Raw genomic sequence first — 14,622 nt, forward strand, 5'->3', positions numbered from 1 at the left:
CGAATTAGCAGGAAGTCCATACTTATAGGACACCCTGCAGGCAAATACATTTCTTTGGACAGTTTCACTGCTCCAAACTAAAATTTGAAAAGTGTAGTATTGTTAATTTTATTATTATTGGCACAAAGGAGATCAACCATATTTTAAGCTATTTTTGTTTTCATGCAGTGTAAAACAATATTTGACAACATTACAGTAAGAATGTATCATGCATTTTGCAGTATGTTGCAGCTCTTTAATAATGGTGCACTATACGCACAATCTAGATCCTAAAAATGTCCAATCCATATATTACAAGAAGGCAATACGTATGCGACACAGGTAAAATCCGTATATTTCATATAGACAACCAATTAGCTACATACATCCAATCCATACATAATATATGGCCAACCTGTACGCGACATAAGTATAATCTATATGCTGCATGCAAACAGTCTGTAAGCTACATATGTGCACTCTGTATGGTGCATACGGATAAGCTGTGTGCGACATAAGGAAAATCTGTATAATACATACGTACAATACGTATACTGTATCTAGTCATGCGTAAGGGGCATAAGTACAATATAGATGCTGTCTCGGGGTTGAACGCAAGAAACATACGTATAATCTATATACTGCATACGTCCAATCCGTATATTACAAAAAGGCAATACGTATGCGACATACGTAAAATCCATATACTTCATACAAACAACCTATAAGCTACATACACCCAATCCATACATTACATATGGCCAACCTGTACGCGACGTACGTATCATTTATATGCTGCATGCAGACAGTCTGTAAGCTACATATGTGCACTCTGTATGGTGCATACGGATATTCTGTATGCTGTATCTGGACAAGCTGTGTGCGACATAAGGAAAATCTGTATAATACATACGTACAATACGTATACTGTATCTAGTCGTACGTATGGGGCATAAGTACAATATAGATACTGTCTCGGGGTTGAACGCAAGAAACATAGGTACACAGCGTATAATACATACTTCTTGAAATTATGCTTCGTCCTGAGAGTCAGTGTGTGTCATCATTGTTAACTAATATGCTGTATATGGTCCTGACGTCACAAAGCTAGATATCACCTCCGTATATACTTGTTACTGCAGATGACTTCACACGAATGACGTCATTGCACTTATGCAGACAGTACGTATAATACATACTTTTTCAGCTATACGTTTGCTGCAGGATGTTATATACGGTTGTACGTTAAGTCCAGAAACTACAGGAATTACGAATGTAACCTACGTTTTTAAGTATGCCACCTACATTTTTTTTTCTCAGTGTAGTTTGGGACACAAAGGTTGTGATGGATACAGAGAGAGTGAAAGCTCTAGTTGATGCAGAGGAAACTGCTTTAGAATTATATAGCAATTATGTGAAAGAACGTTTGTCTACAGAGGCAAATGTTAGTATATATGCTCCACTGCGCAAGATTGGAACAAAGATATTCGGATATGTTCAGAAAAATATCCCTCTGCAATTATTTCTGACTTGCGAAATGATGTTGAACTTTTCTCTAGAGCTTTCATTGTAAGCCAAAACAGAGTTACATTTGGACAAGTTTTTTGAATATGAGAACACTTCAGTAGTAGAAAATGGATCGATCTGGATCAGACCTGAGCCAGTTTTAATCAACTCACAAGCCCCTGGGAAAATGACCACCTTGCACCGTGAGCCCACGGTCTTTTACGACCTCCATTTTAGGGGTGAATTCGTTCCCTTTTACGACCACTTTTTAGGGGGTGTACTCGTTCCCTTTTATGAGCATATTTTCCAACCCCTATTTCAACATGCCAGAGACTACGAAACATGGCGGACATAGCACAAGGGGTGTATTCATTTTCTCCACCTCTAATTGAACATAGCAGAAATTACACTGAGAGTACGTAACACACAACATCCTCCATTTTAAGGGTGGACTCGTTTTCCAACCCCTATTTTAAGACAATGAATACCTATGTAACATAGCGATTGGATACGCTCTTTGAACCGATTTGGATAAAACTAGGCATATGGGGGTTTTCGACCATGCTGAGTACGAATATCAAGGGGTGAATTTTAGGGGTGAATTCGTTCTCTTTTACGAGCACATTTAAAGGGGTGAACTCATTCCCTTTTATGAGCATATTTTCCAACCCCTATGAACAAACAGCAGAACATCAGACTACGTAACATAACGAACATACAGAAGAGCAAATTGAACTCGTTAGCACATTTTAAGGGGTGTACTCGTTCCCTTTTCCAACCCCTATTTTAACATAGCAGATAGCACAGCTAATAAAAGAGCATGGCTTGTTTTAACATAGCAAGCCTCCATTTTTAGGGGTGAACTCGTTCTCTTTTCCAACCCTTATTTTAACATAACGAGCAAAGATTACAATCGAACACCCACGGTCTACAGATAATCATTTTAGAGGGTGTATTCATTCATTCTCTTTGATGACCATTTTTTTCCACCCCTAATGAAATTACATAGGAGAGCAGATAATACATAAGATTCGTTCTCTTTTACGACCTCCATTTTAGAGGGTGAACTCGTTCCCTTTTATGATTACTTTTTCAACCCTTATTTGACCATTTTAACATAGCAGAAATGACATAAGCATGTCCTCAAACTACTGACCATCGTGAACAAAGGTCAAACTCGAAAACGAAACAACATATCGAGGTGCTGTTTCCACATTTAGCAATTGGTCATCAAAAAAGTACTGACCATCAAGGTCAAATGTCAAAACTCGAAAACGGAGCCACATACTCAGGTGCTGTTTCCACATTGAGTAATAGGTCATCAGGTACCACAAGTTCCAAAATAGTGGCCATCGAGGTCAAAGGTCAAAATACTTAAAACCTAATAACTCAGAAACGGATCCACATATTGAGGTGCTGTTTCCAAATCTAGTAACTGGTCATCAACTACTACAAGTTTCAAAATAATGATCATCGAGGTCAAAGGTCAACATACTTAAAACCTAATAACACGAAAACTGAGCCACATATTGAGATGCTGTTTTCAAATCTAGTAACTGGTCATCATCTACTACAAGTTCCAAAAATAATGATCATCAAGGTCAAAGGTCAACATACTTAAAACCTAATAACACGAAAACTGAGCCACATATTGAGATGCTGTTTTCAAATCTAGTAACTGGTCATCATCTACTACAAGTTCCAAAAATAATGACCATATCGAGGTCAAAGGTCAAAGTACTTAAAACCTAATTACTCGGAAATGGATCCACGTATTGAGGTGCTGTTTCCAAATCTGGTAATTGGTCATCAGGTACTACAAGTTTCAAAATAATGATCATCGAGTCAAAGGTTAACATACTTAAAACCTAATAACACGAAAACTGAGCCACATATTGAGATGCTGTTTCCACATTTAGTAATCCACCACCAACTACTACAAGTTCCAAAAATAATGAATGCCCAATGAACCAATGAACGCGAATAACTCTTAAACAGAGCAACGTTTTGAGGTGCTGTTTCCAAATCTAGGAATACGTCATCAACTACTACATAAACAATCGGATAAATTTAACCGGCTCAGAAGTTCAATACTATTTTGTACTCTTGAGTGAGCTTTGCAAGGACCATTTTTTAAACTAACTCAGAATTTCATTTCATTTTGTAATACTCAAATTTGGATGAAGTGTTTAGTTTTGTACAAACCAGAAAAATTTGATTGGATTATTTCCTTAGGTACCAACTGGAAAAAGTGAAGGGCCATTATTCAAATAAACGAAGGAATAGAGTATTTAGTTTTTGTACGAACTAGAAAAAAAGAAGTGAAGTATGAATAAAATTTAGGTGGACTATTTTCTTTTGTACCAACTGGAAAAGAGAAGAAGAGCTACTTTAACTAGCTCATTATGTACTGTTTAAGGAAACGAAAATTGACTATTTAACTAGCTCAGAATTTATGTAAGAATAATTTCGATGTTCTACTTTTTATACCAACGAGAAAAAATGAACTAGCTGAATATACGAAATAATAAATTTAAGTGACCTATTCAATTTTGTACTACTCAAATAAACAATGGAGTATTTAGTTTTGCACCATTTTGGAGTATTCAAATAAACAAAGGAATTATAACTTGTGTCAACTCTAAAATTAATTAAACGAAGTAATGCATTTAAAAAACCGAAGTTGAGTATTTTATACCATTTTGTATTATTTCAACAAACAAAGGAATAAGCAAAACGAAGGCATAAATATGAGTGAGCTATTTAATTTTGTAGCTGAGTATTTTAACGAAAGAACAAAATTGTACTAACCAGAAAAAACCGAAGAAGGCCCATTTTAACTAACTGAGAATTTCTGTACCTTTTTGTACTATTTAAACAAACGATGGAGCAAATTTGAGTGGCCTGTTTTTTGTACTAACCAGAAAAATCGAAGAAGGTACCTTTATACTAGCTCAATGAACGAAAGAACAAATTTCGATGTTCTACTTTTTATACCAACGAGAAAAAAATGAACTAGCTGAATATACGAAAGAATAAATTTAAGTGACCTATTCAATTTTGTACCAATGAGAAATTTCATTTTTAACTGGTTCAGAATTTTACTCCTCAAATAAACAATGGAATATTGTACCATTTTGGAGTTTTCAAATAAACAAAGGACTTTTATTTTGTGTCAACTTCAACAAACAAAAGGAAAAGCAAAAAAGGATCATTTTAACTAGTCTAATAAACGAAGGCATAAATATGAGTGAGCTATTTAATTTTGTAGCAACCAGAGGATCATTTTATACCATTTTGTACTACTCAAATAAACGAAAGAATAAAATTGTAGTAACCAGAAAAAGCGAAGAAGGCCCATTTTAACTAACTGAGAATTTCTGTACCTTTTTGTACTATTTAAACAAACGATGGAATAAATTTGAGTGGCCTGTTTTCTGTACTAACCAGAAAAAGCGAAGAAGGTCCAATTTAGCTAACAGTGTACTATTTAAACAAACGAAGGTCTCTTGAGTGAGATTTCCAATTTTGTAGCAAGAAGGACTATTTTCTAACTAACTCAGAATTTCATTTCATTTTGTAATACTCAAATTTGGATGGAGTATTTAGTTTTGTTCGAACCAGAAAAATTTGATTGGATTATTTCCTTATGTACCAACTGGAAAAAGTGAAGGGTCATTAATCAAATAAACGAAGGAATAAATTTGGGTAGAATATTTAGTTTTGTACCTAGCAAAATAAGAAAAAGAATTGAAGAACGAATAAAATTTGGGTGGACTATTTTCTTATGTACCAACAAAAAAAATGGAGCACCAGCGACAAAAAAGAAACCGAAGGAGGAATAAATTTGGGTGACCTAATGAGTTTTGTACTAAGCAGAAAAAAGCGAAGAATGTAAAATTTAAATAGCTCAGTATTTTTGTACTACTAAAATAAACGAAGGAATAAATTTAGGTGTTCTACAGAAGAAAACGGGGAAGGGCCATTTTATTTAATTTTGTAGTACTCAAAATATACAAAGATATAAATTTGTGTGACCCATTCAGTTTTGTACTAAGCAGAAAATTTGTTGGCTTTTTTAGAAAGACCATTTTATCTTTTTGTGCTCTACAAATAAACAGAGGAAAAGCAAAGAGAGACCATTTTTAACTAGCTTAGAATTTATGTGCCTTTTGTAACGAAGAAACAAATTTGAAGGAGGTTCATTTTAACTAATCCTGTTGCGAGTAGATCAATATGGCATTATTGCGACTTTCATTTTCGAATACATACGGATTAAGCCACTACGGCAAAAAAATACTACTCTCTCCTTATGCTTATTTGGAGCAGACTTAAGAGGACCAAGCATTAGAAACCCGCTAGTACGGCGTCGATTCAGTAATCCATATTGGAGTATACCTTTTATACAACAAAACAAGCTTCTTAGCCCCACTCCAGAAATTAGAAAACAAATTCTTTCTTCTACGGTCTTCGGCATGCATTTTAGACCTAGGGCAGCAAGATTAATATTAAATAACACTTCTGCTGGATAGAAATTCGATTCTCTCGATCTTCTGCTTTATCCGGCAGCTTTACTTGGAAATTATCCACATCTAGTAAAAGAAAACGAATAGATAATTTTGAGACAGTTCCATATGGGTAAATACTGTAGTAGTAGAAACGATAGTTTTTTTTTTAAGTAGAGATAAAGAGAGAGTGTGAAAAAATGGATAATTAAATTTTAAATCATTATTATTATCATTTTAGAGGTCAAAGGGAAGAATAAATGAATTTGAGTGACATCTGTACGAACAAGATATGCCATTTTATTATATTATCGTGTGCTGTTTAAACAAATGTATGGAAATGCACTACTCAAATAAACGAAGGAATTGAGTTTTGTACCGGGGAAAAAAGGAGTGAAGAATAAATAAAATTTGAATGGAATATTTTCTTTTGTACCAGCTGCGAAAAGTGAAGGAATTTAGTTTTGTACCATTGTATCAATTTAAGTATTTTGTACTATTTAGTACCACCGAGAAGGTGTAGAATATTTAGTTTTGCACTAAGGCTTCTTTACTTTTGTATTAACAACTAAAAACTTTAACACATACTTGGTTGTGTGAGTTACTGTTTTTTCATTTCCCTGTGGTACAACGTAATGGTCTACTATTAGATATTTTCGGTTACATAATGGTATACAGCCATGTTTTGTTGAGCATAATGCACACTATAACGATGTGGTAGAGAATTATTTGATGGATAGATATTATCGCTTCTTTCGCTATGGGGGAACGCAGGACACTTTGGATGTGTTATTAAAGTTTTGGAATCATGTGTGCGAGTTCAGGCCAAGTATCCAGATTGCAGATTTACTTGGTTGCTTTACACGATGTGGTAAAACTGGCCTTTTTGCGGTATCTCCTGATACCTATCTGTTGGACCTCGCGGTATTTGGAAACTTGGTGAAAAAGAATAACAAATGGTATTTCTCACAATAAAGCTATATATACAGAATAATCCATTATGGCAAAAAAAATACTACTTTCTCCTTATGCTTAGTTGGAGTAGCCTTCGATAACAAGAATTTCCAATTAATAATGGTATTGTACTGCACTTATAATAGTCTGTAATAGTGCAGTTTATTTTTCGAATGAGAATAGGTTTTAAAGGTGTATTGTAGTCTACCAGCAATAATGATCTCTAAGAGAGTTATTAGGAAAAGATAACTATTACACCGCCATTCTGCGAACACATTTATACGATCCAATTTCTCAGATTTAAGGCTAAATTAAATGGGCAAGAGATGTACACTATTTGGGAGATATAATTAAGCAGTACTAGGATGTGTCAATAGAAAAACATGCCTATTAACACTATTTGTAATAACGATGATTCCGTGGGTGTAGATTGTCTTAGATAGAATACAGGTAATTCTTCCATTAAAATTTACAACTATCTAATTGATTTTCTTCATTGTTCGGACAAGCGTTTACAGGGTATTGCGAGATGGGAAGCAATTATCTTTAACCACTATACTGATGAGTGGATCCAATTTTACACATCAAAGAATATTTACAGATGCTTATTGGAGTTGCCGGATAAAGCAGAAGATCGAGAGAATCGAATTTCTATCCAGCAGAAGTGTTATTTAATATTAATCTTGCTGCCCTAGGTCTAAAATGCATGCCGAAGACCGTAGAAGAAAGAATTTGTTTTCTAATTTCTGGAGTGGGGCTAAGAAGCTTGTTTTGTTGTATAAAAGGTATACTCCAATATGGATTACTGAATCGACGCCGTACTAGCGGGTTTCTAATGCTTGGTCCTCTTAAGTCTGCTCCAAATAAGCATAAGGAGAGAGTAGTATTTTTTTGCCGTAGTGGCTTAATCCGTATGTATTCGAAAATGAAAGTCGCAATAATGCCATATTGATCTACTCGCAACAGGATTAGTTAAAATGAACCTCCTTCAAATTTGTTTCTTCGTTACAAAAGGCACATAAATTCTAAGCTAGTTAAAAATGGTCTCTCTTTGCTTTTCCTCTGTTTATTTGTAGAGCACAAAAAGATAAAATGGTCTTTCTAAAAAAGCCAACAAATTTTCTGCTTAGTACAAAACTGAATGGGTCACACAAATTTATATCTTTGTATATTTTGAGTACTACAAAATTAAATAAAATGGCCCTTCCCCGTTTTCTTCTGTAGAACACCTAAATTTATTCCTTCGTTTATTTTAGTAGTACAAAAATACTGAGCTATTTAAATTTTACATTCTTCGCTTTTTTCTGCTTAGTACAAAACTCATTAGGTCACCCAAATTTATTCCTCCTTCGGTTTCTTTTTTGTCGCTGGTGCTCCATTTTTTTTGTTGGTACATAAGAAAATAGTCCACCCAAATTTTATTCGTTCTTCAATTCTTTTTCTTATTTTGCTAGGTACAAAACTAAATATTCTACCCAAATTTATTCCTTCGTTTATTTGATTAATGACCCTTCACTTTTTCCAGTTGGTACATAAGGAAATAATCCAATCAAATTTTTCTGGTTCGAACAAAACTAAATACTCCATCCAAATTTGAGTATTACAAAATGAAATGAAATTCTGAGTTAGTTAGAAAATAGTCCTTCTTGCTACAAAATTGGAAATCTCACTCAAGAGACCTTCGTTTGTTTAAATAGTACACTGTTAGCTAAATTGGACCTTCTTCGCTTTTTCTGGTTAGTACAGAAAACAGGCCACTCAAATTTATTCCATCGTTTGTTTAAATAGTACAAAAAGGTACAGAAATTCTCAGTTAGTTAAAATGGGCCTTCTTCGCTTTTTCTGGTTACTACAATTTTATTCTTTCGTTTATTTGAGTAGTACAAAATGGTATAAAATGATCCTCTGGTTGCTACAAAATTAAATAGCTCACTCATATTTATGCCTTCGTTTATTAGACTAGTTAAAATGATCCTTTTTTGCTTTTCCTTTTGTTTGTTGAAGTTGACACAAAATAAAAGTCCTTTGTTTATTTGAAAACTCCAAAATGGTACAATATTCCATTGTTTATTTGAGTAGTAAAATTCTGAACCAGTTAAAAATGAAATTTCTCATTGGTACAAAATTGAATAGGTCACTTAAATTTATTCTTTCGTATATTCAGCTAGTTCATTTTTTTCTCGTTGGTATAAAAAGTAGAACATCGAAATTTGTTCTTTCGTTCATTGAGCTAGTATAAAGGTACCTTCTTCGATTTTTCTGGTTAGTACAAAAAACAGGCCACTCAAATTTGCTCCATCGTTTGTTTAAATAGTACAAAAAGGTACAGAAATTCTCAGTTAGTTAAAATGGGCCTTCTTCGGTTTTTTCTGGTTAGTACAATTTTGTTCTTTCGTTAAAATACTCAGCTACAAAATTAAATAGCTCACTCATATTTATGCCTTCGTTTTGCTTATTCCTTTGTTTGTTGAAATAATACAAAATGGTATAAAATACTCAACTTCGGTTTTTCAAATGCATTACTTCGTTTAATTAATTTTAGAGTTGACACAAGTTATAATTCCTTTGTTTATTTGAATACTCCAAAATGGTGCAAAACTAAATACTCCATTGTTTATTTGAGTAGTACAAAATTGAATAGGTTACTTAAATTTATTATTTCGTATATTCAGCTAGTTCATTTTTTCTCGTTGGTATAAAAAGTAGAACATCGAAATTATTCTTACATAAATTCTGAGCTAGTTAAATAGTCAATTTTCGTTTCCTTAAACAGTACATAATGAGCTAGTTAAAGTAGCTCTTCTTCTCTTTTCCAGTTGGTACAAAAGAAAATAGTCCACCTAAATTTTATTCATACTTCACTTCTTTTTTTCTAGTTCGTACAAAAACTAAATACTCTATTCCTTCGTTTATTTGAATAATGGCCCTTCACTTTTTCCAGTTGGTACCTAAGGAAATAATCCAATCAAATTTTTCTGGTTTGTACAAAACTAAACACTTCATCCAAATTTGAGTATTACAAAATGAAATGAAATTCTGAGTTAGTTTAAAAAATGGTCCTTGGAAAGCTCACTCAAGAGTACAAAATAGTATTGAACTTCTGAGCCGGTTAAATTTATCCGATTGTTTATTTAAATAGTACAAAATGATTTAAAATACGCAGCTAGTTAAAATGTATATCGTTGCTTTCTTTCTCGAAGTAAGCCAGTCATATGTTTTCATTCTTCACTTCTCTCTGCTTGGTACAAAACTGAATAGGTCACACAGGCTTTGTTTAAAGTTATTAAAGCTTAAATATTTGACCTTTAACCTCCATGGTCAGTGTTTTCAGAACATGTAGTAGTTGATGACGTATTCCTAGATTTGGAAACAGCACCTCAAAACGTTGCTCTGTTTAAGAGTTATTCGCGTTCGTTGGTTCATTGGGCATTCATTATTTTTGGAACTTGTAGTAGTTGGTGGTCGATTACTAAATGTGGAAACAGCATCTCAATATGTGGCTCAGTTTTCGTGTTATTTGGTTTTAAGTATGTTGACCTTTGACCTTGATGGTCATTATTTTGAAACTTGTACTAGTTGATGACCTCTTGCTAAATGTGGAAACACCACTTCGATATTTGGCTCCATTTTCGAGTTATTAGATTTTAAGTAGGTTGACCTTTGACCTCGATGACCATTATTTTTGAAACTTGTAGCACCTGATGACCTCTTGCTAAATGTGGAAACACCACTTCGATATTTGGCTCCATTTCTGAGTTATTGAGTTTTAAGTATGTTGACCTTTGACCTCGATGATCATTATTTTGAAACTTGTAGTACCTGATGACCAGTTACTAGATTTGGAAACAGCATCTCAATACGTGGATCCATTTCCGAGTAATTAGGTTTTAAGTATGTTGACCTTTGACCTCGATGGTCACTATTTCGGAACTTGTAGTAGATGATGACCTATTACTAGATTTGGAAACAGCATCTCAATATGTGGCTCAGTTTTCGAGTGATTGGGTTTTAAGTATGTTGACCTTTGACCTCGATGGTCATTATTTTGGAACTTGTAGTACCTGATGACCTATTACTCAATGTGGAAACACCACCTCAATACGTTGCTTCGTTTTCGAGTTATTGGGTTTTAAGTATTTTGACCTTTGACCTCGATGACCACTATTTTGGAACTTGTGGTACCTGATGACCTATTACTCAATGTGGAAACACCACCTCAATACGTTGCTTCGTTTTCGAGTTATTGGGTTTTAAGTATGTTGACCTTTGACCTCGATGACCACTAATTTTGGGACATGTAGTACCTGATGACCTATTGCTAAATGTGGCTCTGTTTTCGAGTTTTAATTTTTTACCTTGATGGTCAGTACTTTTTTGATGACCAATTGCTAAATGTGGAAAAAGCACCTCGATATGTTGTTTCGTTTCTTAGTTTGACCTTTGTTCACGATGGTCAGTAGTTTGAGGACATGCTTATGTCATTTCTGCTATGTTAAAATGTTCAAATAGGGGTTGAAAAAGTAATCATAAAAGGGAACGAGTTCACCCTCTAAAATGGAGGTCGTAAAAGAGAACGAATCTTATGTATTATCTGCTCTCCTATGTAATTTCATTAGGGGTGGAAAAAATGGTCATCAAAGAGAATGAATGAATACACCCTCTAAAATGATTATCTGTAGACCGTGGGTGTTCGATTGTAATCTTTGCTCGTTATGTTAAAATAAGGGTTGGAATGAGTTAAGTATTCTTATGTCATTTCTGTTATGTTAAAATAGGGGTTGAAAAATATGCTCAGAGAACGAGTTCACCCCTAAAATGAAGGCCTGCTATGTTATGTAGTCTTCTGCTCTTATATGTGTTCGTAATCTTATGTTACCTACTATGTTAAAATAGTGCTATGTGTTATCTGCTATGTTCAGATAGGGGTTGGAAACGAGTACACCCTTGCTATGTTATGTGTTCGTAATCTTATATGTTATCTGCTATGTTAAAATAGTGTTATGTGTTATCTTCTCTTTTATGCGTTCGTAATCTTATGTGTTATCTCCTATGTTAAAATAAGGGTTGAAAAAAGGGAATGAGTTCACCCCTAAAATGGAGGTCGTAAAAGAGAATGAATACACCCCTTCTATGTTTCATATTCTTATCTGATATCTGTTCTGCTGTGTGTTACGTAGTGTTATGTGTTATCTGTTCTTCTATGTGTTTGTAATTAACATAGGAGTTGAAAAATATGCTCATAAAAGGGAACGAGTTCACCCCCTAAAATGGAGCTCGTAAAAGAGAACGAGGTCACCCCCTTAAAAGTGGTCATAAAAGAGAACGAATTCACCCCTAAAATGGAGGTCGTAAAAGACCGTGGGCTCACGGTGCACGGTGGTCATTTTCTCAGTGGCTTGTGAGTTGGCTAAAACTGGCTCAGGTCTGATCCAGATCGATCCATTTTCTACTACTCACTTCTGCTCCATTCTCTCTTTCCTCAAATGGAGTTTAGAAAGCATGTCAGAAATCTATGCTAACCAAGATATTAGAAGAAAGTACTGAGGCCCCACAGTTTGAAGGTTTCTGTGACACAATTATTTACGATGGCTCAGCACTAGTACATACTTCCACCCAAAGTATCACGCACTTTCGGAGAATACTGTGGTGAGGAGTTCAAAAACAAAATTTTTAATGATGTTGCAAAGTTCCAAGCAAAAAGACTACATATATCATTTTATTCTTACTCAACAGTTTGCCTAAAGAAGTTTGTTAGAGAGAAGAGAGGTACTGGAATTCGTCGCCAAGTAGTACCATAAAACATGCTACCCAAGAAATGGAATGATTTTCTCTCATGCAGACAGAACAAGGCAGAATTATTAAGTTTCTTGGAAAACAAGCACTTTTGAAGTTTAGCTGGACTCACGTAATCACTGAGATTGATGGCATCATTCGTTCATCTAGATTGGAATAAACATCACTCGATGGAGTCGAATGCAGACAACAGGAAGAAGCAGATGGAAGGATATTTCTCCACGCTCAAGATAGTGTTCTGCATGGTGCAAAGAAAATATCAATTTACACAGTAGGTACCGATGTAGTTGTTTTGGCAATCTCATTTTTCATTAATCTGAAAAGTGCTGCTCTTGAGGACTTATGGCTTCTTTTTGGAGTTGGTAAGTCTTAAAGATTCATCAGTATTAACGCTATCTTTGAAAGTATTGGTGAAGATAAAGCTGTTGCCTTGCAAGGATTCCATGCATTTACCGGATCAGATGTGACTTAATCACTTGCTATGAAAGGGAAACAGGCTTCCTGGAATGTATGGAATTCATTTCCAGAGGCTACAGAAGCTTTTCATGCTACCCCTGTTCCGGAAGATTCTATATCTGAAGAAACTTTATCACTTCTGGAGAAGTTCGTTGTTTTGTTGTACTACAAAGAAGGCGAAGACTTATCAGTCAACCGTGTGAGAAAAATCCTCTTTACTTCAAAAGGTCGAAATCTTCAAAGCTTACCACCAACTAAAAAGGCACTAAGATAATATTGACTCCGTTCAGCATATCAGGCAGGACAAGTCTGGGGTCGGACTTGCTCAGTCGGAGCCAACATTCCAGGACCGGAAGGATGGGGATGGACTATGGTTGATGGAGAATGGACGCCAATTTGGTCATCTCTGCCTTCTGTTTGAGAAGCATGTACAGAACTGGTCAAGTGCAGATGTGCTGTGTCATGACGCGCTTGATGCTCTTGTTTAAAGGCCAAAGTTCCTTGCACACTACTTTGCGAAAACTGTAATGAGGGCCAACAATGTGGAAACCCTTACAACAAGAGCTATGAATTTCACTGACATTCTTACGATCGTTCATTACAAGCATTTAATTGTTTATCAAAGAGTAATAGCTGTGTCCAGCAGTGAGTCACACGATGAAGATGTGTGGGACTACAAGGAAAACCTAAACTTCAATAATAAACTTTTTCACGTATAATTAATCAGTGTTATATTAATAGTGTCAAATAATAATAATAACATTAATTGAACTTAAAAGGGTTCAATAAAAATACGCACAAATATCTTTAAAATAAGACATCCGCGAATTTCACTAGAAAATAGCTCGATCGCTCATACGTAAGTATATGTCTATTATCCAGGAAGTTTGGCAACGATGTGGAACTTGCATGCCTTCGATGGAAAGCGGATACAGTGGTTATTCTTTGTCTACTGAGGTCGAAAAGGGAAATTTCGAGTTATAAAATTATTAGACAATATGTTTTTTGAAGAAAGTGATTTTTTTTTAGTTTTTTGAAAATTGTGTGGAAACCTTAAGATTTAGGAAAAATGTGTAATGACAAAAAGGATTCCACTTTTTATAAGCTTTTAAATAAAAAAAGAAAATTGAAATCGGAAGTATAGAACCTGAGATATAGTGAATTTTAAAAAGTCGATGGCGGCCATCTTGAATAGGCGCCATTTTGGTGTTCTCCACAGATTTTGAAGTGGCTCCCTATCTGAAAAGTTTGCTTTTAATGTAATCTAAAAACCCTGGAAGTGGCATATTGTAATCAAAAAGTACAGTATATTTTTGCGTACCAGACGTACTATCCAATTCCCATAAATGTGACACTTTACAGCATCTAAATACCAACGTCTTTAACTGACAGCGTGCGATTTTCACCATTTACCGAAAGGCAAATGTTC

Source organism: Thermobia domestica, chromosome 14 (genome assembly GCF_964235325.1).
Source record: "Thermobia domestica chromosome 14, izTheDome1.hap1.1, whole genome shotgun sequence".
Lineage (NCBI taxonomy): Eukaryota > Metazoa > Arthropoda > Insecta > Zygentoma > Lepismatidae > Thermobia > Thermobia domestica.